General features: G+C 41.1%; 1 long non-coding RNA gene across 1 annotated transcript; it reads right to left on the bottom strand.

Annotated features, from left to right (window-relative positions):
• Nucleotides 1-23,410: 23,410 nt before the first annotated feature.
• On the bottom strand, nt 23,411-24,045 carry LOC117479700. The gene is made up of 3 exons (XR_004555589.1): nt 23,981-24,045; nt 23,783-23,860; nt 23,411-23,434 (listed from the first exon to the last, which is right to left on the bottom strand). It is a non-coding gene; the product is annotated as an uncharacterized LOC117479700 (long non-coding RNA).
• Between the last annotated feature and the right edge of the window lie 1,446 nt (nt 24,046-25,491).

The raw sequence follows: 25,491 nt of genomic DNA, 5'->3' as shown, positions 1-25,491 counted from the left end.
TGGGAAAGGGAAAATAATGTAACAGTAGGTTAGAATAGATCATGGATGATTTGTTTTTTGTTTTTGTTTTGTTTTATTTATTTTATGGTTTCTTAGTTTTATGTTTTTCGATATGCTGGTTTATTAGAGTGATGACATGATGATACACACTCGTGTACAGTAGGTGGCGGTATGCAACCAAAAGCTGTTTGCGATCCGCCATTAAAAAGAGAAGAAGAAGAAGAAGAAGAAGAAGAAGAAGAAGAAGAAGAAGAAGAAGGAGTTGGCATCACTGCTCGCACATGCGCATTGCAAATCGGGCAGGGATTCAGATCGGGTAGTCACACTGGGTCCAGGTGGCGTCTCGTCGCTACGGTTCTCTCTCTGTGTTCCTGAGAAAGCGTTTGTGAGCTCCAGCACTACTGATCCATCATCTGTGTGTTTGGATAAACCTCCGAATGGACTGTGTGCTCTTTTTCTGGAGCGTTTACCTCGGACTATAGGAGCTAGTTTAGCATGCTAGCTGGAAACACGTTGGCAACACTAGTCAGATTGAGAGTTTGATGGAGAGAAAGAAACAGTGTGTTTAACGGAGTTTGCAGGAAAAGGTGATCTAGGAAACATGAGTGAAGTCCAAGTGCTGCTGTCGTTGAAGAAGCAGCGACTCACTGCTGCTGCTGAAGAGACATTTGCTCTGTTTGAAAATACGATTGCAGTGCTCGAGGAGGAGCTGTCTCGTTCAAAAGAGGAGAACAAGAGACTCCAGAAACTACTGGACGCTGTTTTACAGCCTCAGCTTCGGATACACAGAGCAGGTCTGTTCCCTTTACTCTTAATTAACACTTTAAACCAGGGGTGTCCAAACTACGGCCCGGGGGCCGGTGTTATGCCGTAGATTGAAGCCTTGCCGTAGATTGAAGCCCTGTTCGCGGGGACGAGCAAAGTGACGTCATCGCCTGTATTGAGCGTTCGCCTAGTTTTCTAAGCGGAAAAACGAAAGATACTATTTACTTTCTCTCTTTTGAATGATATATTTCCCATCAGATTAAACCGCAAACGGCTGAATAAATAATGTGTATACAATTGCGTGGAGGCTCGTTTTAAGGACACTTCAGATCTGTCACAATCTTCGTATTGGAACAAACTTCCGTTTTTGAGTCCACTCTGTTATGTTCCTCCTTCCTACAGAACAGACAATGACAGGATAATATGTCATTTGTCAGTATAGTCCTATTTTTTAAAACCATCTCTGTTGTTTAAGTGTCTGATAACCACGAATAGTAAGCAATGATATAACAGTAATTATATAACATATGTCAGACACTGTGTTATTTTCAATCAAGCCTAAAAGATTATAATGGGTTCAAACTGGCTTCACAAGCTTTAATTGCTCCTTTGAATGTAATGTTCCTCTGTGGTTTCCTACTCAACACATGTTTGTATTGTAATGCCACTCATATTTTATTTTTTATTGTATTTTAAGGTGACATTGAATGCTTTGAAAGGGGCCCTAAAATAGTGAGTGGCATTACAATACAAACATGTGTTGAGTAGGAAACCACAGAGGAACATTACATTCAAAGGAGCAATTAAAGCGAGTGGAGCCAGTTTGAACAAATTATCTTTTAGGCTTGATTGAAAATAACACAGTGTCTGACATTATCATATATGTTGTATCATTACTGTTATATCATTGGTTACTATTCGTGGTTATCAAGTATCAGACACTTAAACAACAGCGAAGGTTTTAAGAAATAGGACTATACTGACAAATGACATCTTATCCTTTCATTGCCTTTCCTTAAAACGAGCAACCTTGCAATTGTATGCACATTAATTATTCAGCCGTTTGCTGTTTAATCTGATGTGAAATATATCATTCAAAAGAGAGAAAAAAGCTTTGAAAACTAGGCGAAACTCAATACAGGCGATGACGTCACCTGTGCGCGTCCCCGCGGACAGGGCTTCAATCTACGGCATAACACCGGCCCTCAGCTAATTCAAAAAGTATAATGAAATATGGCCCACAAATAAAACGTGCTTTTCTCATATTGTACTTCTTAAATATATATGTACAACCATATTACACACTAGTATTCATGTGTTAATAAGCTCACTTTTAAAACAAATTCAGTCAGAACATTTTATCAACATGAATTATCAAATCTTAGTTGATGAAAAAAAGCCTAATAACTTATTTACATAACAAGCTTGAAATAGACCCTTCATATTTCATGTTATTATAATCACTCTGAGACTTCTGTTTTTAAGGGATGAGCTGCCAACAAGATAAATGAAACCCGATAGAGAGCTGGGATGTAGGCTGTTTTTTTCTTAAAGCATATTAATGTATCAAGCCTAATTTAGCTACATTTTGCTAACTTATAACTTAAAGGTGGGGTAGGTAATTTTGGAGAAACCAGCTCGAGTGCGCTAGAATTTGAAAATACACAGCCGAAACAAATCTGCCACTTCCTTACAGAGCCCCTCCTCCAACACACACGAACGCGCACATGACCAATGAGGGCACAAGATAAGTTTGTGCACAGATGGAAGGCCGACAGGCAGGTAGGCCATCCAGTTATTTTAGCCGGGCCGGTTCATGTGAGCACTGCAGCAGTCTAAGGCCCGCCCAAAATGCTCTCATTTTATTAACACTTTCAACTCTTTTTTTAAGCTGAAAAATAATTTCTTTGATTTAAAGACAAGTGAATACATTACATATAAGGAATTAATAAATGAATTATCATGCAATTATATTGACCAAAAAGTAATATACAAAATAAATGTAGAAAATATTTAATTCATAAAATAATAAATGTTTCCTTTTGCAGTTGTTCCACTATTCATCTCTCTTCTTTTTTTAATGTTCCCCATTATAAATGTATTTTTTAATGATTAATTCATTGTTAAATGTATGTATTTTATTTTTACATCTTGAGACAAGAAATACAAAATTACATTTTGGGTGTATTCAGATTGCGGGTTCCCTCTTCTATCATCATTTATAGAAGTGCAACCTTAAACATGTACAGCAGTAAAATGCGACACTGACAATAATCAAGAAACATCATAAATCAAACACTGACAGGGAACATTTCATTGCAGTATCATTACTTTTACATAAGAAGGTGCTGTACATGTTTCTGAGAATACTTGCATACTTTTACTTAACCTCTTAAGAACGACGGTCCCCGCATTGGACCCCTCCCACCGTTTTTTTCCGAGACAATGTCTCAGGGCTTCTTAACATTTATGAAACTATTCATGTGTAGCACCAGATTAACGGGAATAATCTCAGCTAACTGAAGATATGAACAATTTTTACCAAAACAAAACACAAGGGTAATACCAAGCCTCTGAATTAGCACTAAGCGAAAAAATGCTAACTCACTTTAGCACACAACTCAAGATAAAGATACCATTATTACTTATCGTAGCTGCACATACAATATATCCGATTAAAGCTGAGACTCCACATATTATAATAGGTATAGTATCATCACTGAGCAATCTGAACTTGCGACAGGGGAAGCAAACACAGACATCACAACACATAATGTATCTGTGCCTTTGAAAAAATTATTTATAATCCATAATTCCATTTTTATGTAAAAATCGGAGAGAAAAGGTTAGCTGCTAATGGTAGCCACCAGAGTGTATGCAGCTTCCGGTTTTGGTCACGCGTCACTCTCACTCCTTATTTGTTAACGTGTTGGTGTGTATATAACTTTCCCTCGATTCCATTGGCTCTAACGGTTATAAAGAGATTTCATTCATCAAAACCGACCATATTTTACAACATAAAATAAGTACCCTGTATCAAGATTGATGCAAAACAAGGGACATTTGACATTTCTTAGAGAGGTTTAGCCAAAACCACCCCACCTCTGAGGTGATTTGGGTGAAAATGTTTTTTTTTCCATATCTCTGGCCCCCCTTGCACGATTTTGATGGTTGACACCTCCTTCTGACCGTTAGAGCCAATAGAATCGGAGGGGGAGGCCCACATACACACTCATTATAAAGAGAAAAGGTGGGGGCTGCGCGCATGGAAATCTAAAGCAGAGTGGAGGGATCTCTCCCTCTGGGATTTGGAAACTAAAAAGCAGTTTTATTGCTTATGGATTATCAGAAATAATTTCAAAGAGGACACAGATACATTGGATGAACCTATGGATTAACTGCAGCATCGTTTTTTTATCGTTTTAATGCCATTGAAGACCAGTTTTGACCAAGGTAAGCCATGTTAGCGTTTTTAGCTACTTAGCTCCACATGTTATGATGTACGCTTTTGTTTATAACGTCGCAAATGTTTATCACTGAGTGTTGAGGAGGGCACCACTAGATTCAGTGTCTCCAGGACACCAAAAACGAGTGGTTGGCTGTGCACCTAGGATAAGTAATAAGGGAGTTATTGTGAGTTTAAGTGCCGTTTTAGGTTAAATTTTTTCGCTCGTGGGTAATTCAGAGGCTGAGTGCTAGCATTGTGGGGTTTTTTTGGAGGAAAAGATCAGTTAGCTGAGTTTCTTCCCGTTACATGGATATAAAACATTCATAGTTTATTAAATATTAAGATTCCTTAGACGTTGTTTCCTGCAAATGACGCGTTTATCCGCCCGGTACCCGGGGGGGCCGTACCCGGGGGGGCCGTGCGTAACAGGTTAAAGGGGACCTAGTATGCAAAATGCACTTTTTGATGTCTTTTATACATTAATATGTGTCCCCGGTATGTAAGGAGACTCTCAAATATTCAGAAAAGACAACCCTCTCTCTTTTCCTCCTTACCCACATCTCTGCAAACGAGCAGATCCAGGATTTGGCTCCTATGACGTCATTGGTGAAATGTGGCACACGTGACACGTCCCAATCTATCGTCTCCGGCACATGTGCCACGTCCCAACCTATCGTTTCCGGCACACGTGCCACATCCCAACCTATCGTCTCCGGCACACGTGACACGTCCCAACCTATCGTCTCCGTATACAGTCGTCTAGCTCAGTAGTTCCCAACCGTTTTCAGTCAGGCCCCCCTTGTGTAATTGGAAATATTTTCGAGCCCCCCCTAATCCGGTTCCCACCGAGATTGGTAGAATTAATTGTATATAGTTGTACAAAGATTACATTTTCTCTGCTAATAATTACAAGACAGTAATATGGTCTGTGTTTACATTAGCAAGCATGCTAACACTCAGAGCTAATGCTGTAGGCTACTGGAGAGAATATGTGTAACGTAATGTCCTTGCGGTAAACCCTGCGAGAGAGAAATGTTTGAGCTCCTACTGTTTCAGAAATAATGCTTGAAGTAGTTTGGAACATAATATGGCATTTAATCTTGGCAGCTTTTAGCTGAGTTTCTCCCGGTGGAAAACTCTCTTAGCAGGGGAGAGCTGCATGACGCTACAAAGGGGCGTGGCTAGCAGCAGCTGTTCCATTTAAAGCTACGGTCACAGAATCATCCTTTTTGGAACAGGGCTGGAATAGAGGGGTATGAGGCATGGCTACAATGGGTGATCTGTTTGGTATTTTAAGCAAAAAACTTCACAGTCATGTTTTGTATAGGTATGGCCCTACAATATATTTTTAGTATTACCATTCTATAGGCGTAGTGTAGAACGATCCCAAATACAATTAATTGTTTACATTGCAGCTAGTGCTAAACCAGAAGAAATAACCCTTTTTCATTTTTAACTCGAAGTGGAATGGGGCTGGGCTACGTGAGGTGAATTGAGCCAACAAAAATACACAATAGGTGGGACTAAGAAAGATAATATTAAAGTATAAAAACAAAGGCATTATTAGGGCTGAAAATGTCTCCCGTTTTAATGGTGATTAGATTTTTAAATGCTAACACTTAACAGATTTTTCTGACTGTGTGTTTCCTGTTTCCTGCAGACGTCCAGCTGCTGGTGGTGGTTAATGAAGAGGTTCTCCCTGACCAGCAGGAGTGGAGCACCAGTCTGGACCAGGAGGACCCAGAGCCCCCCCCACACATTAAGCAGGAACAGGAGGAACTCTGGATCAGTCAGGAGGGAGAGCAGCTTCAGGAGCTGGAGGAGGCTGATATCACCAAGTCCACTTTCACTCCTGACCCTGTGAAGAGTGAAGATGATGAAGAGAAACCTCAGTCCTCACAGCCTCATCAAAGACAAACTGAACACATGGAAACAGAAGCTGATGGAGATGACTGTCGTGGACCAGAACCAGCCAGGAGCTCAGATCCAGAGAGCAGTTTACAACCAAAGACTGAGGACGACACTGGAGACTCTTCTGAACCTGACACTGAAGACAGTGCTGATTGGAAGGAGACCAGAGAACCTGCATCAGGCTCAAACTCACTGAAAAATAGACATGAATCTGTCAGTGATCCACGATGTAGTGCTGAAAAGAAACCATTCAGCTGCTCGGTCTGTAAGAAAGCTTTTTCACGGAGTGGAAGTTTAAAGGTACACATGATAATCCACACAGGAGAGAAACCACACAGCTGCTCAGTCTGTAAGAAAGGTTTTTCACTGAGTGGAAGTTTACAGATACACATGAGAATCCACACAGGAGAGAAACCACACAGCTGCTCAGTCTGTAAGAAAGGTTTTTCACTGAGTGGAAATTTAAAGATACACATGAGAGTCCACACAGCAGAGAAACCCTTTAGCTGCTCAGTCTGTAAGAAAGCTTTTTCACGGAGTGGAAGTTTAAAGATACACATGATAATCCACACAGGAGAGAAACCACACAGCTGCTCAGTCTGTAAGAAAGCTTTTTCACTGAGTGGAAATTTAAAGATACACATGAGAATCCACACAGGAGAGAAACCACACAGCTGCTCAGTCTGTAAGAAAGCTTTTTCACAGGGTGGAAGTTTAAAGACACACATGAGAGTCCACACAGGAGAGGAAATATACAGCTGCAATGTTTGTGACAAAAGATTTAAATGGCGTAAGTGTTTCAATGGACACAAGTGTGTTGGTCGTCAGTCCTCAAAGCTTAATGAAATTCAAACTGAGGATAACAGAGAGGCAGAGCCTCCAATCAGCAGCTCAGCTGAACACACAGAAGCTGATAGAGAGGACAATGAATAAGTCTTATGACAGTTCACACATGAGAAAAATCTGCCTGACTGGATCAACATTGTTGCACAACATTCATATAAGACTTAAACAAACTCGATCTTTATCAACATAAGTGGACAATATGTTTAATGTTTTTGTCATACTGATTTTCTGATGTATACGTTAACCACTGACTGTTGATGAACCATTTCATTGTGGATTGAGGTCTCCAAGTTTCCATATACAGATATAGGATGATTTGATGTATTGTTCTTTATTTGTAAATGTTTTGTATCATTGCTATCCTGTTAATGAGCGCTCTTTTACATAAATATACCTGTTATCTGATTGTTTTTGCTTCTGTAACTGTAAGGGAACACATTTGCCTATTTTGTATCCTGATGACCTAATGCCGTTACATGTTATACGTTAGAATAGAATATCTTTATTGTCATCACACATCAGTGTAACGAAATTCAGTTGGCTTCTCTCACTGCAGTACATAAATAAGAACACATCCATAAAAGCAGTGATAAAGCAGAGATAGTAGCAATAATCAGGGTCATCACTTAAATGCACTTTACCAGAATGTTAAAATACATTTTTAAAGATTATTTAATAGACTTCCGGTATGGGGTGTGCTGAATAGACGCGTGCTCGGTTGGCTCTAACTTTCCCACTCTTATTTACCTTTTAAACCTCGTCTTTTTTTCAACATAATTTGGACAAAAACATAACGGCTTTATACCCCGTGATCAGTCCTCAAGCTCTGTGATTGGATGTTGGAGTGGCAGTGCGTGAAGTTTACACGGGGCGTCAAAAAGCACTTTGAAATGGAATGAAACTCATCGACGGCACACTATCCAAAACAGGAATCGAACGTGTCCTACCCCCCCCTGTGTACCTCCACCATTAAACATATTCTTCACATTTCTTATACTATCTACATACATCTTATAAGAGTATAATTAATATGTATAATATCAGTTAAAATAAGTGCTTCAACATAGTTAACATTGCAGGAAAGTTGATTGTCAAGTTCCAAAACAAACCATGCAATATATTAGACGTTAAGTACTTTGTCAGGCTTAATATCTGTAGATACCCCCAAAGCTTTTTTCTTATTTAAAAGAAGACCTTAACCTAAAGTATTCTTTAATGTTTACATAAAGCCATATTAGTTTGTCTGTTTTGCACATCCTCCTATCAGGCACTAAACTGTTTTATTGTAGAGATCACTAACAGTATCTTCTTGATATTTTCTATTCTATATTATTTATATCATTGACCTTCCACTTTCCCACTATATTAAGAGTATGTACTCTTAATATTTAAATGTTTTCATCAAATATAACACATTCAAAAGTGCTTTACAAAAATGAAAGACATTAAGAAAAAGGCATTTTAAAACAGTCATTAAAAAGCAACACAATCTACCTGCATTGCAATGACTCTAAACGTGTAATAACGTGCTTTAACCAGTAGATGGTTTGGGTTAAAAAGCTGTCAAGTTTACAGTGTTAACAAAATAAAATATACTGCTGTTTCTGGTTTAGTTTACGACGGATATATTCTGTTATTGTTTTGATATTTGTAAAACAAAAGCGATGTAAAAACCCACAGCAACACAGAAAAGATGGTCTTAGCATGACCCAGCGGTCTAGTAGTTAATAAAAAACAATAATATCAAAACAAATTATTACTACTAACTTTATTGTGAAATTAAAACAGAACGGTAAAAGAATAGTTTCCGGTCTATTCTGAGGCCCGATCTCTGTAGATAAATAAAGAACTACGACAGATGTGTAATGTTTAATGCAGCCAAACCATTCATTACAATGCATTCATGTGATGACTTTCAAAGAGTAAAGCAAGCACTGCTGAATAAAGTATGATTTGATCTTTTACGAAACGTTTTTTTTCATATGGAATGCAGTTGGAGAACCAATCACAGAGCTTGAGGCAAAGCGGAACAATAGCTGAGGATTCTGGGTAGTGTAGTGTCTTCGGCCATCCTAAACTCTGAACAAATATTTGTTTCTCCGAATCGAAGGGGAAAATTACAAAAGCAGAAAACACAACCCTCTCTCTTTTCCTCCTTACCCACATCTCTGCAAACGAGCAGATCCAGGATTTGGCTCCTATGACGTCATTGGTGAAATGTGGCACACGTGACACGTCCCAACCTATCGTCTCCGTATACAGTCGTCTAGCTCAGTAGTTCCCAACCGTTTTCAGTCAGGCCCCCCTTGTGTAATTGGAAATGTTTTCGAGCCCCCCCTAATCCGGTTCCCACCGAGATTGGTAGAATTAATTGTATATAGTTGTACAAACATTACATTTTCTCTGCTAATAATTACAAGACAGTAATATGGAATCTGACTTCAAAGGCTGTAACACTAGGAATATGTGGGCGGGACTAAGGACAATGACTGACTACAAAGGAGCAGCGGGGGGTGCTGCGGGAGTGTCTGCGTGCGCATCTCTCCCAGATGAGCTGAACAGTTTTTTTTGCACGCTTTGAGAGCAGCCAGGCTGTGGAGGTACAGATGGACCAGGAGCAACACTGCCCGTTTGTTTTAAACAGGGCAGATGTGTGTAAATCCTTTAAAAGGGTTAACCCACACAAGGCTCCTGGACCTGATGGCATCCCTGGCCGTGTTCTCAGGGTGTGTGCAGTTCAGCTGGCAGAGGTGTTCACAGACATCTTCAACAGGTCCCTGCTGCAGTCTGTAGTCCCCACATGCTTCAAACATTCCACTATCGTTCCTGTCCCGAAAAAGACAATCATCACCTGCCCCAACGACTACCGCCCAGTAGCACTCACCTCCATCATAATGAAGTGCTTTGAGCGGTTAGTCAAATCATTCATCACCTCCTCCCTCCCTGAATCTCTGGACCCCCTGCAGTTTGCCTACAGAGCAAACAGGTCCACAGACGACGCCATAGCCCTCACCCTCCACACTGCCCTCTCACACCTGGACCCGAAGAACAGGAACACATATGTGAGAATGCTGTTCATTGACTACAGTTCAGCATTCAATACCATTGTGCCCTCCAAGCTGGCCATCAAGCTCAGAGACCTCGGGCTCAACAGCGCCCTCTGTGACTGGATCCTGAACTTCCTGACTGGCAGACCCCAGGCAGTGCGGGTGGGAAACATCACATCCTCCACCCTGATCCTCAACACCGATGCCCCTCAAGGCTGCGTGCTCAGCCCTCTCCTCTACTCCCTGTTCACCCACAACTGCGTGGCCACTAGAGATGGGCGAGTCCTGATTCATCCGGATCATTAACCCGGATCCTAGAAATGAGCTGGTCATGACGAGTCTCCCCTCTCCATTAACCCGAGTCCTTGAGTCCCACACTTGGTGTGACGTACAAATTAAAACTATAAATTGCGTCACTCGCTACTCTCTTTATAACATGTAAAATCACATTACAACGTACCCCAAGTCCATCTACCTACCCTTTAGCAAGTATACAGTCACAGGATAGCTGCCAGAAGTGATCGTTTGGCTCAGGGGAGGGGACGCGGATCAGTGAAACTTCCTGCAGACTCGTGGGGACTCAGAGGAGCCGACGGCTCCAACAGCAGACTCGCAGATTCGCAGATTCGCAAATCCTGACTCGCTGCAACACACAGCGGATCAGACTCGTGCGGACTCGGAGCCGTAACCGTATAGCAGCAGATCCAGAGATCCAGCAGACTCGTCGTCATGCACGAGTCCACACAGCAGACTCGGATTCGCAGATTCGCAGATTCGCAAATCCTGACTCGCTGCAACACACAGCGGATCAGACTCGTGCGGACTCGGAGCCGTAACCATATAGCAGCAGATCCAGAGATCCAGCAGACTCGTCCGTCATGCACGAGTCCACAGCAGACTCGGATTCGCAAATCCTGACTCACTGTGTGTGCAACACACAGCAGTGCGGACTCGCAGACTCAGATTTGCCAAATCGCAAAATAACCCTTTTTTTTGTGATCAACATTTTTTATTAAAGCAAAATACACTGTGTTGCGGAGGTTAATATAACGTCAGTTTAATAGATAGATAGATAGTACTTTATTGATCCCAAATTGGGAAATTGTTGTTGTTACAGCAGCATAAGGCATTTTACAATAAAACAAAACTACAAAATATGCAAGAATAGAAATAAAAATAAAATAAAATATAAAATATACATGTCGAAATAGAAAATATACATGCAGATATTATATATATATATATATATATACAAATATATATATGTATATTCAAAATATATGGAATAATAATATGCTCGTGAAATGCAACAACTTTTCGGTTTCACCAATAGGATTTCTACGGTCTTGGTCATGCTGACTCATATGACTCAAATGACTCGTATGATCCGGATCTCTTCAATGACTGACTCAGAAGACCCTGAGTCCGTAAAATGATCCGGATTTGCCATCTCTAGTGGCCACACACAGCTCCAACACCATCGTGAAGTTTGCTGATGACACGACCGTCATCGGCCAGATCACAGACGATGACGAGACGGCGTACAGAGAGGAGGTCGAAAACCTGACATCTTGGTGCCAGGATAACAACCTCCATCTCAACATCAGCAAAACAAAGGAGCTGATTGTGGATTACAGGAAGCAGCAGGGAGAGGGACACGCCCCCATCGCCATCAATGGGACTACGGTGGAGAGAGTCAAAAGCTTCAGGTTCCTTGGGGCCACATCACCGAGGACCTGACATGGTCTCTTCACACCACCACCATCACCAAGAAAGCTTGACAGCGGCTCTTCTTCCTCCGCAGGTTGAGGAGGTTCAAAATGGATTCCAGGATACTCTGCAACTTCTACAGGTGCACGATAGAGAGTATCCTCACTGGCAGCATGACGGCCTGGTACGGCAGCTGCACCGACCTCGATCGTAAGGCTTTACAGAGGGTGGTGAAAACTGCACAGCACATCACCAGGACGGAGCTGCCATCCATGGAGGACCTTTACTCCCAGCGGCTCAGGAAGAAATCACTACGGATTATCAAAGACCCCCATCACCCCAGCCACAAACTGTTCTTTCTGTTGCCGTCTGGCAGACGTTACCGCAGCATCCTGGCAAGGACAAGAAGATTCGGAGACAGTTTCTTCCCGCGGGCAGTGAGACTGTTAAAAAATTGAACTGTTGAAACAACTTCAAACATTCATCTGCTACTCAGTAGTATGTATCTAATACCTAATATATATATATATATATATATATATATATATCTATCATTCCAATAACTTGTATATAGACTCTATTGCACTATTCCACATCATATCTTTATTTTATTTTATAACTATTATTAGGGTCTGAGACCATAGCCCACGTCACTGTATAAACTAGCACATTATTGATATTGGTCCGATTATTAGGGTCTGAGACCTAGGTCGGCGAAGACTATTCGCAGCGACCAATAAACCTTTGACCCCCGCAACACATGTGAAAACTCACCAAATTTTGCACGCGCGTCAGAAGTGGTGCAACTTGCGATATGTAATTGGTTCCGGAACTTTGCGTAAAAAATTGCGTAGGCCACGCCCACTTCCGTTTTTAACGTAAACTCCCCCCACTTTAACTTTCACGTAAACGAACGAAACTCGCTACGCATATCTAGGGTGCGGAGACGAACAAAAAAGCCTCTTGGAGGGGTAAAAAATAACGTACAGGAAGTCGGCCATTTTGAATTTGGCGTTGAAAAAACGCGATTTATCGTGTTTCTCGTCCTCCGCGCAAAATCTATCTTCTCCCAGGGACTTTATCCGTACGACTCGAAATTCGTCGGGTAGCATCTCCAGACATGGGCAATTCAAAGTTATCACGGAAGTTTTTTTCTTTCGCACGGCGCAGCCGTGATTTGGCGCCAAAGTTCGCGTTCGCTCGATGCTTGGCCCATCAAACGCCATGGAACACGATGATGTCATAACTCAAACTGACATGCTCACAACGCCACCAAACTTCACATGATGGTTAACACTGCGGCCCTGAACAGCTCTACGTCAAATTTTATGTTACTTAATATGGCGTTACCATGGCAACGAATCCCTCGCCATAAAACACGGTGTCGCTGTAACTCCAATGGACACGGTCCCATCGTCCAGCAATCTTCACTTTTATATCACCGGTCCATGCCTCAACAGCTCTACGTGAAATCTGAGATCTCACCGTATGCCGTTTCCATGGCAACGCATCCCTCGCCGTAAAACACAATGTTGTCTTAAGTCAATGGAAAATGGTCCAAACTGCACCACACTTCAGATGATGGCTACTAGTCCGGCCCTCAACAGCTCTACGTGAAATCTGAGATCTCACCGTATGCCGTTTCCATGGCAACGCATCCCTCGCCATGAAACACAGTGTTATCTTAAGTCAATGGAAAATGATCCAAACTGCACCAGACTTCATATGATGGCTAATGGTCCGGCCCTCAACAGCTCTACGCCAATTATGGGATGTCATCATATGCCGTAGCCATGGCGACAGATCCCTCGCCATGAAACACTGTGTTGTCCTAACTCACTGGAAAAACGTCCAAACGGCACCAGACATCAGATGATGGCTAATGGTCCGGCCCTCAACAGCTCTACGCCAATTATGGGATGTCATCATATGCCGTTTCCATGGCAACGCATACTTCGCCCATAAAACACAATGCTGTCTTAAGTCATTGGAAAAGGTTCCAAACTGCACCAGACTTCAGATGACAGTCAATGGTCCGGCCCTCAACACCTCAATATGACAATAGTGAGTTTTCCTCAAAAGCTGTTGCCATGGCAACGCATCCCTCGCCGTTAAGCACGATATTGCTATAACTCCTGTGTAAATGTTAAAAAAGTGTTCACATGTGTGCTAACCGTCACTCCAGACGTATATGTGTCAGTTTTGGCATTTCCTGAAATGCAGTTGCCATGGCAACACAATGCTCGCCATGAAACACGGTCTCATATCTCAAAGGAAAACAATCCCAATGGCCACATACTTCACATTATGGTAAATACTACCACTACAACTTCCCAAAATTGATTTCCCTATAAGTCGATAACTATTTCATTAGTGCAGTATGGATTAGCTGCTAAATATGCCCTCATGTTTGCCATTAAAACATTTTTTAATTAGAAATGCTGTTGTAATGCAGGAAATACAAACCTTATTTTTGTATAAACAACATATTGAACACAATAAAAATGAACTTCGCCCTCCCCAATGTGCCCTCCCAACTATACCAGCACACAGTTTCATACTTTTAAGAGCAGACCCAAGACCCAACTTTGTAATATAGCTTATAACTGAATTGCATGTTATTCCTATTTTATACTTATTTTATTGATATTTCTTGACCGTTTTGAGAGTTTTTGGAAGCTTGTGTCAGTTGTATGAGATACTAATTAGTAATACTTTGATAATTATCATTATTATAGTAGTAAATAATATGATCTTTAATGTACATGCCAAAGAAACCAGCAGGACACCGCAGGGAATCGAACCCCATCCCAGTAAACTGGGAGTACCAATTACCAGTGCCTTTTGCTTTTCTAGGCTACATTGAAGGCAAAGCAAAACCTGCATTAGCAACAGCATATGAGTGACATCATTTAATATCAATGCATAATTTTACAAAATGTGTTTCCCTATGTGTGGATAAATGTTATTAGTGCAGTATGGAATATCTGCTAAATATGCCCTAATGTTTGCCAATCATTTTGTTATTAAAAATGCTGTTGTAATGCAGGAAAAAGAAACCTTATTTTTCTATTAACAACATATTGAACACAATAATTATGAACATATTGAACACAATAAAAATGAACTTCGCCCTCCCCAATGTGCCCTCCCAACTAGACCAGCAGAGAGCGTTCATACCTATTAACAACTGAAGACCTACCTTTTTAATATAACTTTTAACTTAATTGCCTTTTTATACTTATTTTCTAATTTTTTATAGTTTGTATTCGTTTTATTGTGTGTGTGTGTGTGTGTGTGTGTGTGTGTGTGTGTGTGTGTGTGTGTGTGTGTGTGTGTGTGTGTGTGTGTGTGATGAAGCCGTTAAAAATGAACTGCCAGGTCCGAATTTGAATGACAGCTCGCAGGTGACTCAATAGTCATGTTAAAGTCGAAAAGTAGGGAGGATGAAGCTAGTTTGGGGAGTTAAGTGAGAGGATTTTAAGAACTGAAGATCGACAGAATAAATAAATAATTCCTAACTATGAGACTGTTGTAATTTCAGGGAGAGGGTCAGATCTTTGCAGAGCTGGTAAAATTTGGTTTTGATTACTTGGCAGATGATAGGATCGAGGGAAAGGGTGGGGCCAAACATTACGCCAAGGTACTGGGAGGTTTTTATAGAAGACAAAGTCGAGGATGTGTCTTTTGGCATGGGTCGGGAAGGTGAAGTTTTGGTTGACAGTAAATTGTCTATTAGAGTTGAGAATTTGAATGACAGCTCGCAGGTGGGTGACTCAATAGTCATGTTAAGGTCGAAAAGTAGGGAGGATGAAGCTAGTTTTGAGGAGTTAAGTGAGAGGAAGGAGGGATGTGGTTTAGGGGGCCGATAGATGAGGATAATTTTGAATGAGGAAGGGGCTTTGAAGATGATGAACTTGAGGGATGATACCTAAACAAATACCAAATTAAACCAGGGGGGGATGATACCTAAAAACATACCAAATTAAACCAGGGGGGGATGTTTTGATCTGATAAAATATCTCCACAGACTGTAGAAGCGCATAATTTGGCACGATGAAACACAAGGTGAAGAAAAAACACAGAATTTCTACCGACATTTGCTTGACGTCTGAAGTTACTCTACCTCAGCAGTTGTGCAAAAGAACACAGAATCCCCTCATGATCACTGAAATAGGTGGGCAACACAGTTGATTCTACATCATACTGTGTTGTTTTCACATATACATGGTCAATTAATGTGCCCTTTTCGGTAGTGGGTTGTGTGACTTGCTGCACATACCCTTTGTCTGTTACAAATTTGCAAATTGTTGATGTTTTTAAAATGTCATCATTGAAATCACCCATCACAGCAATTGTGTCACCTAATAGATCTAACAAATCTAGTAATTTGCCTAAATGTTCTTTAAACAAAGACATGGGATATGATGGTGGTCTATAAATTACCGCAATTAATATGTCGTGAGACAAACAGTTGTACACTATACATTCTAAATTTACATCTGGCACTTGAAGAATACTAAATTCAATACTGTTTGCACTATATATGCCAACACCACCATGTTGTTGGTCTTGCAGAGCAACCAATGCTGGGTTCTCACTGGTGTAAGATGCACTTCGAGAACAACTAGCAAATGTATAACCACTGATGTTAATGTCGTCAAATGATGAGACAGCAGGCAGCCATGTCTCTGTAACAGCAATACAGTTAGGCTGCAAATGCTGTGTACAAAGGGTCAAATCTTCGACATGACGTGTCAAACTTTGCACATTTGTCAAAAACACAGTAAAATTGTCTGTGTGCAATTTGGGGTGGATCCTTTCTTCATGTAGAAACTGAGGCATGCACTGAATTGCTTGCGTAACATTTGTTTTACAATAGATGACATTAGCTTTTATGTTGTGATGTCCTTTTTATTTTCTGTTTGTTTTTATATGTGTAACTCAATGTACCGCAGGTCTCCCTTGTAAAAGAGATCGTTGATCTCAATGGGATTTTAACCTGGATAAATAAAGGCTACAAACAAACAAAGCTTTAAAATCTTGAATGATTAAGCCTGATAAATTTGTAACACGACTTAATGCAACATATGCCTGTCCAGCAGCAAATATTTTTTTAAGTGACACCACAGCTCTATCAACAGTTATCCCTTGCACCTTATGTACTGTACAAGCCCAAGCCAGTTTAAGGGGAAATTGGCGACACAACCCACCTTTAACGGTGACTCTATCCTCTTCTGGAAAAATTGGTGTACAGTTCACTAATTCACTTGATGCATTTGCAGAGTCTTTCCTGCGCTGTGCCCCAACTCTGTCATCGTCAAAATGGACGTACACAGTTTGTGGAAATCTTTCACCTTGTGAAATCACTATGTGTCTCACCGTGCCGCATACCCCGTTCACAAGCCCATCCGTTACATCTATATTTTTGGTCAACATTACACGAGCATTTTCCCCAAGAACCAAACGTTCCGCTAAACATGTCTGATAGATGTTGGTGTGATGTCCATGTTTTAACTCAAGTTTTCCAGTTTTTCTGTTATGGCCAGTATCCTGAGCTTCTATTTCTACATGTTCCGGGCATGTTTTCAACAGTTGCACAAGATTATGATCATTAACCTGAGCGTTTGTGGGGAAAATGTGTAATGCTGAACTTTCTTCCCCTGTTTCACAGCTCTTCAACAAATCAATGTCACTAGCTGACAATGCTGTTTCTTTTGAGCGTGTTCTCAAGCTATTTAGCAGTTCCGCAAAAACAATATCTTTCTGCCTGACTATTGTTTTAAGCTCTACAATGCTAAATAGGTTGTGCCACAGGTTAAATCCTACTTTCTCAACATACAAAGCATTTCCTTTCACTGGTGGCAGCTGGAAAAAGTCTCCAACAACTACCACACTAACTCTACCAAATGGGGAATAATCATTACATTGTTTAATTTGACGTAATCTGCCATGAATATATGCCATGAGTTTGTGATCGACCATGGATATTTCATCGACAATTAAAATTTGCACGTCTCTATATTTGGCCCGCAGACTATTTATTTTTTCCTCGCCTAAAGGTGTGTAGGGTAATTTTGAATTAACGCCAATGCTAAATGTGTTATGGATAGTTGCTGCGTCTAAATTGTATGCAGCAATTCCAGTTGGGGCAGTCAACAACACACACACAGAATCAGGGTTTTCACAGAGTGTTGAGAGCAACCTGGCTGTCTCATACTGCAGAGCCTTGATCAAATGGCTCTTTCCTGTCCCAGCACCGCCTGTTATAAATACGTGAAACGGGTCTGGATTTTTACCCGAGATTTAATCTAAACACCATTGTCGTATTTGATAGAAAATAGACATTTGTGTTTCGTTTAGAGACCGAACTAATTTCAGCCCTTCGCTTCTGCTCAAAATATTCTTTGTCTTTTCCAAATGGCCGATTTGCCGATTATTAACGGCAAGATCAGGAATAGCGTCTATTGGCTCCCCGTCTACGGTTTCAATTTGTTCCCACTCTTCTTTGCATTGAAGATTTTCCAATTCCTGTTCGGGGCACAGGTCACACCAAGCGTCTTCAAAATCTACATTACCGTCTAAAGAGTCTTGGATTTTTTGTAATTCATCCGAATCAAGTTCAAACAAAGCTCTATTCGCGTCGACCACTGATTTCACCAGCTGTCTGGATCCATCAGCAAATCTAACTCGACCGCTCATGTAAAAGTCTTCACACGTTTCCCAATTGTGTGGCTTTAACTGCTCGTCGATGCGATACGGCAGAAACAATTGAAAATTGCTGTAGAAAAACAATTCCGGAGACTTTGTTTTGGAAAATTTTGCATAACGCACAACTGCTGCTTTTGTTCGCGTTCTTTTAATAATAAACCCGAAATTATTTTGGAGTTCGATGGCATTTTTGAGACTTTCACATAACCCTGTATTCGGATGCGAATGTTGCCAAACACATATTATTAAAAACCGCGTCATTTGGCCGATTTTTGTAACGGTCAACAAAACCAGTCATCCACATGTTGTCTGTGGTTAGACTATTTGAATCTGCCATCTGTTTTAACACACTTAATGGCCTACTTATTTTAATTGTATTTTTCCCTGTTGGCACAAATTGGACCAAGCGAGAGCATGTCTTCAGGGACATGTGTGTCAATCTGTAGACTGCCTCTTGGGCACACACATCTCGGTTGTGTAAATACACACTCCCTAACTTTTTTAATGCATCCTTGGCATCTAGATTGCCCTGCTGTGATGCTTCTTTATGTGCATTACCCAATAATAATCCCATTTCCTTTTCTGCCTTGGAGATGTAGGAAATTATATAGACAACACATGCATAGGCATTGACCACATACTGAATGTCCATATTGGCATTCCAGCATTTTAACAGTGGTTTGTTGTATTGATTAATCCAGACTTCGCCAATTTGTCTTTTCAATACAACGTGTGTCTTTCTACCAACCAATTTGTAAGCAGCCTCGAAGATCGCTTGATTAATCCCCAGACTTTCAAATAATTGTTCCAGGCTTTCAAATATTACATTTTCGTCTGAAAGAGCCTTTTTCACGGAGTTCAGAATTTTAACTGCAAACTCCTTCTTCTCCTTTTTTCGGCCAAAGACTCTAATTTTACACACTCGCATGGTGTCAAGTTACAGCTACATTCTGCTAAGCATTGATCTTCACTGCTGCGACATATAAATGTACTGGCAGTAGCTGGCCTGGGGAAATTAAATCGACAAACAGTGTTATTTTTCTTACACGTTTGAGAGTGTCTTTTGGAATGCTGTTGCACAGATGTCACAATGTCCTTTAACGGCTCATCTTGTGATGGTAATTCACATGTCACATATGTGTCGATGAATTGAATCACCTCTTCATCTGTATTCTTATCAATTTTGGGTGCATTCTCAATCCAAAACAAGCAATGCACATGAGGTGAGCCACGCTGCTGAAATTCCACGCGATAGAAATAATCTACAATCTTGCCAATTGGGTGTGAAGGGGACATAAGTACTTCTTTCAAAAAACAATTCCATCTATAGTCAAACATCCTGGCCGCTGTCACAGGATTACGACGCAAGAGTTCACATCTGTCTGCCCAATCTAAATCTTCAGCGGTCTGTGTTCTACCTTCCTGTTTTAAAATAGCGTAGAGTAAATTTGCCCACCTAAGATCAGCCGAAGAGAATGAACAAAACCAGGTAGGCACACCAAGTTGACGCACACAAGCGAGGAGGTCACTCTGTGCGCGCTGCCAAAATGCTGGAGTACCTCTAATAGGTGAGAGAAAACGAAAGCCATCATCAAATTGCAACAGTTTTCTTATGGTTTCCTGATTCAACAAATTATCTTCTATCGGTTTGGATGGAAAGCCTGCTTTGCCTTTTCGCAATACAATAGACACACTGGACAATACCTGTTGCACCTCAGACAAATACTGAGCATAAAAAATGTATTCTATATTTTGTGCAAACCTAACATCAGCATTTAAAACACGCATATTCAAATAGCGTGCTAATGTTATCTTGCGGGGCCTCGAATCACGGTAGGTGTTAGTGCCCAGTGGGAACAATACAGGAAAGCATTTTGCTTCGTTGGAAATGTCTGCTAACAGCCTCACAGGACTATTACCCTCTGCTGGAGCGACATTTAATGTACTATCAAAATATTGATCCAACACTTCCTGTCCAATATCAACAGGCATCAGACATGTGTCCTGAAACATGCAATGCTGTTGCCTGTTGTGTAAAAGCTCATCATCAGCATTAGCATCAGACGTTTCATTAGTTGGCAAATCCATCAAGGTCGAATTGTCTACAAAGTCATCATCCCGTTCCCTCCAAAACTCATTAAGCAGAGCGTCATCAAGTTCCTCAAACTCGGGAACCCTTACAGGAATGAATGAACTTTCTTTTGCAGGACTATTGCCTTCTGCTGGGGCCATGTTCAGTTCTCTATCTGAAAACTGATCTGCATTTATTAGCTAATTCCTGATTCTTATATTTGTCTTTTTTCCAGTGCAAGGCCTGCGATTCAAATAACAACCTCTCGCAGCAGCTGCATATAAAAACGGGTCCATTCTTAACTTTGGCCAAAAACTGCTGCATCACAATATCAAATACCTGTCTATTTTTTTGCATTTGTTGCCTCTTCAATTTGTTGCTAGCTGTTACTCGCTTCTTATAATCTGTATTACCATGATACCTTTTTGAACTCATGGATTTTACCTTCTTTTTATGCAATGTATTTTGCTTATATTTACGTTTGCTAAATGCTATAACCCTTTCTCTATGCAGATCATCGTCATGATATTTTTTTACACTATATTCTTTTACTTTCAACGGATTACTTTTATATATTCTTTTACTTGAACCCTTTATCATCTGATTATGCAATGGGTCTTCATGGTATCTAACCTGAGTATGTCCAATTGCTCTGTGTTTGAAATCATCATCCTCACAATACCTTTTTCTACGACCGACTCTTACTCTCTCTTGATAATCTGCATCACTATACTTTTTCATGGACGCATCCCTAATCGTTTGCTGGTACACTGTGTTTCTTTTGTAATACAGACTCACTGCTCTAAAGAAACAGTTTCCGTCACCCTCTATTTTTTCATTGAGACATGGAGCCCCTATTAAACCAATTTGTGTAGACACAACATCTACTTTCTCTGACTGCACATGTAACTGCTCACAAAGAGCTTGTGCAAGTTGATGACTAAGAGGATTAAACTGCAGTCGTCCACTTCTTACTTCTTTGACAAAAGCAACGTCTGAATTAACTGCGGTAACATCACTCTTTTTACATTTTTTGCAAGCAGAAGATCCCTTACGAATCTTACGCTTTGCACCCATCTGAATGTTGGTGCAGCCAAGTGTGGACTGAATAGTTGAACTACAACCCAAATCAGTCTCTGTCGTTTTGGGAGTCACTCTTGGACCCAAAGACAGATTACTGCTTTCAATTGGGCCTATTTGAGTGACTCGAACACCAGCGATCTCAAACTGTTTTTGAGACTCAGAAGATCCCTTTGGAATGTTATGCTTTGCACCCATCTGAATGTTGGTGGACTGAATAGCTGAACTACAACCCAAATCAGTCTCTGTCGTTTTGGGAGTCACTCTTGGACCCAAAGACAGATTACTGCTTTCAATTGGGCCTATGTGAGTGACTCGGACACCAGCGATCTCAAACTGTTTTTAAGACTTCTTGAGGAACGCTGCAAATGTCCATATGTATTCAAACACGTGTTCAAGGCCTCTGAAATACAGAACAACACTACGCCCCTCGCCATCGCTCATCCCAGACGCACTGCGTGCATGGGAGTCGACCACTGCGTAGTGTCCACCTTGACCAATGATGGCACATGTAGCGCCATTCATTGTCAGAAAGCATGTGTCATATTTACTACACATGCTTTCCAGTGCGTATTTTAAAGTGGTTTGCACACCGTCATTAATGAGATCACCCTCAACCACATCCACATTTCCAGACACAAAGTCACTGTATTGAAACAGAAATCTTTGTCCGTCGATAATGGTCTCCTTGGGCAGATCTGGAACCGAAAGTAGACTGTATCCTCCACTGATACCTTGTTGGTCACGCAGGGAGGTGTACAGATTGTCACCAAGTACAACAACTTTATCCAGGTTGTCGGTCTGCCATGTAAACACGCTGTCAATTTTGTGTTTGGCTATGCCTACCAAACTTACAGCCATGCACTGAAGTCCTGCATATTTAAAGCGTTGATCACCCTCACTGAATGTTCCCCTGACACACCCCATATCCCCATCAATGACTCTAGCCGTCTCCGAATTAACTTCAGCTGCTTTCACAGAAAGGCTTGTAATGCTAAACTTCTGTGCATTCAATGAATTATTGAGATTCCTGATGTAAAACATCAGGTCATTAAGGCATGTGTTGAACACGGCTACAGATGTGCCAAAACTGGATGCTAACCCAGACGCAGCACGTGTGCCACAATCAACGACCACAATACAGTCATTGTGTTGAATAATGACACTGGTTGCGGAATTTAGGCTAAACAGACACATGCCATCCCTGGATAAGTGTTCAAGCAGCTTCTCCGACAATACCTGTTCCCCTTCAGACAAATTCAATTCGCCGTACACTGGCAGACCCATATTGACGTTCCACTTACGTCCAAACACACTGGTCTGCTCAACCAACCTGCACAAGTTCTTTGGCTTTACATTCATTTTATGGGCTTCCCCTAATACAAACGAGTTAAGCTTTGACCCTGCAACACGTATGGCATTGATATCTGTACTGCTCCACGAACACACAGGCGCAATCAAATGTTTGATCGCAGCCGCTATAGAACATGCAACAGATATCGTATTGTCAGAAACGGATGCATACCTCACATCAGTCCCTGCGACAACAGCCAGCTGCACTTTTTCTGAACACATGCAAGCATAGCCCTTACCTGTTCTCCATCTGTTGTCATCAACATCCACTATCACGCTGGGTGATGGCTCCTTGCTGGATGATGGCTCCTTGCTGGATGATGGCTCCACGCTCAGTGATGGCTCTGCGCGGGGCAATGGCTCCACTCCTGGCAATGGCTCCAAACCTGGCAATGGCTCCAGCCCCGGCATCGGCTCCAACCCCGGCAATGGCTCCAACCCCGGCAATGGCTCCAACCCTGGCAATGGCTCCAACCCCGGCAATGGCTCCTCCTAGAAGAAAATTAATATATAAAAAAACTGCTAAAAACACTATGTGTCTTAAATTGTTTCACAAACGTTTAACTAAATAATAGAAAGATATACAATTACTAATACAAAATGATTATTGTTATATATTAACTTTTGTTTTTCTACTTACCCACACACATATTGAATGGAACTCAAAAGAGAGGTTTCTTGTCATTGATTGTGTACACTTGAAACAACGTTGACTGCATGCAGGCTAACAACTGAAACTATTTTATTTTAACAATGAGCAAAAGTAACTATGTCAATAAATTAGCATGATTCATTCAAATGTCACTCTGAAAGCACATCGTTCACACAAAGAGCACAGACCTGCTGCTCCACAGCAACTGTCCCTCTACTGGTAGGTGGCCGTAAAATCACCTCCACAACAATGGGAGCTGCCTCCCCCTAAAAAAAACAAAACAATTTAGTAAACTTGAGAATAAATAACACCACCGATATTCGTGTAACTTCTTAGTTTTAAACAAGTCCTATATTGCCTTTAAAAAAGAAGAAAACAAGAACAACCTGTCGCTTTGCCAGGGTTTTCTTGGAGGCAGGAGCCCTCTGCTTCAGCTCCAACTTTGCTTTCTAACGTAAGGAAAACAAAATGATTAATCCTCCACTAATAACTCCTTATGGACAGTATAAGTTGTCCTCACTGTAAAGTTTGTCAGGAAGGATACATTTTATAATAGGGCATCAACCAACATACAAACAAATTACCTTTTGTAGTGTTGGAACCGGTGGTGTGCACTCATCAGGGCCAGGAAGATGGGATGGACTAATCTTGTCCATCTCAACCAACATTGCACTGCTGAACCACACAGGTGTCAGTGGAAGATAACTCTCCTCCAATTCCTGTGAAATAAAAATGAAGAAACACTGTTTTAGAAAAAGAAATGCACATATAAACTGCAATAAACATACCCCAATGATTTCAAAGCATACTACAAAGTTGACCTACCTCCTGCTGAACAGTCCCTGCTTCTTTAAGTGCATCAATGGACTGCTCAGGTTCATCGTGTTGGCTCCTCTGTAAAGATAAATAGCATAGCTTGTGTTAATCAAATGGGTACTCTTCCACCATTATCAAGGCAAACTGCTCAGGGAATATCACTCTTATTGAAAGATGTCTGCCACACAATTACCTTCCTGCCCTGTCCGAAAACGGTCCACTTGGAAGGATCCAGTTGCGGTGATTTGGCAACCTCTCCTTTGACAATCACCCTTGGAGTGACTCTCCTCGCAGGCGGTGATCTTCTGTGGACAACAGGAGATGGCTTCGGCTCGGCTGGAACAAGTTGCATGTATGTTGCGTTCCAGATAGAACCGACCAGGATTGGCATTCCCGCACTGTCACTCAAGTGCACCTGCAAAAACAAATACATTTACAAATAGCACATAACCTTCAATATGTTTTTTCAAGAACGGAACTTGGAATTTCAGCTACAAACAAGTATACAGAGAAAACGTTTCCATTTGCCATGTCACTCACGCCATCTCTGCTCCACAGGTCAAGTTCTTTGAAAGGGAAGTACTCTGCAAGCGGTGTGTACTTCACGCCTAAAAAAACCAACAAGATCAATTACTAACATATCCACACAGATATTATATTTTGCTCTTTTAAAACAAAGAATAATGAAAAATAGGAAAATGATAAAAATGATTTACGGTAGTACTTGAACCTAAATATTTGTTAAACATACCCATACGTGCCGCAACACGACGAAATTCCTGACGCATCATGTCTTGGTAGTCAGGGTCAACGGTAAGGCGCGGGGGGAAGTCCATGGCAAAAACCTAATCAAAGTTACAAAGGTACGCTATTTTTCACAATTTGTTGATAAAAATGTCAATTTTTCAGAAATTCATAAACATACAACCACATCAATAAGAATACAAAATGTAATATTATAAGAACTATAATAAATACAATAAAAAATAAGCTTACGTTAGGCCAGCGACTGCAGGCAGTCACGAGGAGCTTCGCAAAGTCCTCTCCTGCTTCGGTGATGGTCCTACTGGATGTCAGGTTG

Source organism: Trematomus bernacchii, unplaced genomic scaffold (assembly GCF_902827165.1).
Source record: "Trematomus bernacchii unplaced genomic scaffold, fTreBer1.1, whole genome shotgun sequence".
Classification (NCBI taxonomy): domain Eukaryota; kingdom Metazoa; phylum Chordata; class Actinopteri; order Perciformes; family Nototheniidae; genus Trematomus; species Trematomus bernacchii.
This window is presented reverse-complemented; position numbering and strand designations above follow the sequence as displayed.